The sequence below is a fragment of the Talpa europaea genome (assembly GCF_964194135.1).
Source record: "Talpa europaea genome assembly, chromosome: 14".
Classification (NCBI taxonomy): Eukaryota; Metazoa; Chordata; class Mammalia; order Eulipotyphla; family Talpidae; genus Talpa; species Talpa europaea.
Genome location: NC_140082.1, coordinates 3,737,719 through 3,741,159, shown reverse-complemented (window position 1 = coordinate 3,741,159; position 3,441 = coordinate 3,737,719).

The following is a 3,441-nucleotide window of genomic DNA, read 5'->3' as shown; positions in this document are numbered from 1 at the left end:
GGGGAGCGCGGCATGCTGGGACAAGTGGTTTTACGCAACTAACGCATTGTTTGCAATGCATACTGGGATTGGTCCTTTTTACACGGGAAGCCGGCTGCCTAGACCAGATGAGTTGAAGCTGCGGGTCGGGCGGGTGCTGCACCTAAGGCGCGAAAGCCAGAGCCCGCCGCTTGACTCGTCACAGATTCTGGTGTGCGTGCTAACAGCAACCAGAGAGGAAGGTTTTCCAATTTTGCACAGGCTACTTTGTATCGAAGACTTCGGTTTGCTGGACCTGTGTGTCTTTTGAAATGAAAAATCATTTTTTAAAAAAAGATTTATTTTATTTAAGCATACAAGAGCTGGGGTCTAGGCCAGAGGTGCAGGTGGTGAGAGGATTCACCAGAGACACAGTGGGGAGCAGAACAGGCAGACTGACTGAAGTACACTGCTGAGGGGAGCAGTAGGCGAGTCAGGAGAGGTCTGCTGTGCCACGGGGGTATCTCCCTGGCAGGCCGGGGATCAAACTCGTGCTGCTGAGGGTCTGGATTGCTTCATAGTGGGGTGCTTAACCCCTTGCGCCACCAGGGAATGAAAAATCAGTTCATTAGAGCATTTTAAATGTTTCTGGTGACTTTCAGGATTGCTCTCGTTCAGTTACTCGTTCATTTGGTAATATTTATTACCACGTTCAGTGTGCCAGGCACTGTTCTAAGACCTGTGGATACGAAAGAGTAAAATAATTCCTGCTCTCATGACAGCCGAGTCTTGGAAAAAGACGAAAGGAGGGAGGTAAAGAAAAGCACCCCTCAATTTTCTTACTCTTGAGGCGAGGTGGATGTTGATGGACATTCATTACAGGAAATATGTGAAAACAGTAAGTTACGGACAAGTTACAGGCAATAAATTTTGTATACTTTGGGGAGTTATTTAAGGCATTGAGGTTTGAGCTGAAACATGAAGTGTTAGCAGGGCAAAGTTGGCGGTGAGTATGGGGGAGGATGGGATTCAGAGTCCTCCAGGCTCAGGAACCCTCTTGTGAAAAGGCAGAGTGAAGCAAGAAGAGCCTGGAACTTAGCTCAGTGCTCACGGACCTGTTAGGTTTCCTGTTTCCACCCACCAAATCGGGAAGTTATTTTAAGCAGGTTTTTGACCCACACACTTTCACTTTGTCAAAGATAGTGTTGATTGCATGACATAAAAAGCACTGGAGATGGTGCCAAACTAGAATTTTGACTCGGTAGACATAGTGATACATTTTCATAGTATTCAAACCAATAAATGTTTGGATTACAGAAGTGCTAGTGGGGTCGATAATTATAGACGTGGAGAATATTTATTTAAATTTATTTATTTATACAAGCACTGGATAGTCAGAAGTGCGGGAGGGTGAGAGAATTCACCAGAGCCAGCGCAGGGAACAGAACAGGCAGACTGGCGAAATACACTACTGAGGGGAGCAGCGGGCGTGGCAGGAGAGGTCTGTTGCACCATGTGGGACCCTCGCTGATGGCCTGGGGATGGAACCGGCGCTGCAGAGGCTGCGGGCAGCTTTGCAGACCAGCGCTCAACCACTGTGCCACCAGGGGAGGCCCTGTGGAGAATATTTGAAAGATAAACAACAGGGCTAGTTGAAGTATTGGCTATGAGGAATGATAAAAAAGGGGTTGTGAATATTTGCCAGGTTCTGACTTAAGAAACTGGTTATCATTTGAGATAGACAATAGATGTGGACAGGGCTTGGGAGTACAGAGGGAGCTCCATTTTGGTCATGTGGTACCGTGAGACAATCTTATTCTTGTAGGTAACTTTATAGGGAAGTAACTGGACATGGGGAAGAAATTTCTGAAACATTTTTGTTAGATATCACTGCTATGCTGAAGGTAAAACTTGAAGCCCCAGTGGAGATAGTTTAGGCAGTTGGATTTTGGGTAAAGTTCTGAACTAAATAGGTTAACATTTGTGTAGTCTGAGTTTTTATGGAAAGTAACTTAACTGATAGTTGAGATTGCATAAGGAAGAAGAGTCCATTTTGAAAAACACAAAGGGTTTTGAGAAGGATGTTGAGACATTGAGAAGGCTTGGACAACTACAGATATTGAATAGCCAGAATGGGAGATCTGGGAGTGGGTCCCTAGAATTTATATATATTTGAATCATCTTTTGGCTTGTGAAATTGACTTTGCTTCCATTTCCTCCCACCAATCTTCTTAGAAAGCCGATTTATTTTCTAAGTTTAACAAATCAAAACACACCATCACCCAAGCCAAAAGGAAACCTCATTTTTCAATTTGCATTTTTTGTCAACATGTAAACACAGCTACCAAATCCTATTCTACCTTCTAAATTGTCCTCAAAGCTATTGCTCCGACACTTATCTTGCTTTAAATATTCTAGCCTTATTGCACTGCCTATGCATTATGGTGATTGTTTACAAGGGTAATATGGAAAACGATCATGTAGTGCAAGATTTTGAACTGAAAAGCAGCATAATAACAGCCTAAGGGGATAACAAGGTTTTAAGCAAATAAAAACATTCCCCCTACTTGTTCCCAAATTGAGCCAGTTAACTTTTTTCCGGAGAATTCCAGTAATTCTTAGTTTAATCAAACAACTTAGAATTACTTATGTGCCTCCCTCTAGATCTGCATTGTCCAATGTGGTTGTCCTTAGCTGCATGGTGGCTATTGGTATTTAAATATGGCTAGTTCTGAGATGTTAAAATACAAAATACAAAATGAGTTTTAAAATTATGAGGGCCCTCCTGGTGGCACAAGGGTTTAAGAAGAAACCTATGAAGCTATCTGCAGCCGCTGCAGCCACTGCAGCACAAGTTTGATCCCAGGCTAGGGAGCTACCCACATGGTGCAGATCTCTCCTGACTCGTCTGCTGCTCCCCTCAGCAGTGTATTTCAGTCTGCCTGTTCTGTTCCCCACTGTCTCTGGTAAATCCTCACCCCACCCCACCCCGACACACACACTTCTGGCCTGTACTCCAGTTCTTGTATGCATAAATAAATCTTTATTTTTGATATACTGTCAAAATTTCATGTTTATATCTGGCTACCAAATTTTTAAAAATCTCTAACTTGTGTTTATTTTTGGTGACACTACTGCTCTAGAAGAGTGTAACATGCATTATATTCATTCGCATATGGCCAGCTCCTGAAAGCTAAGACATAGGAAGCACTTAATGTGTGCTTTCATACCTACACAAGCCCTTGAAAATAAATGCAACTGGGCCTCCCCGGTGGCGTAGTGGGTTGCGAAGCTGGGTTGCGAAGCTGCCCGCAGTCTCTGCAGCGCCGGTTCGATGCCCAGCTGCTCCCCGGCGGAGGGTCCCACATGGCGCGCAGACCTCTCCTGCCGCCCGCTGCTCCCCTCAGCAGTGTACTTCAGTCCTTCTGCCTGTTCTGCTCCCTGCTCTGGCTCTGGTGAATTCTCTCACCCTCCCGCACTTCT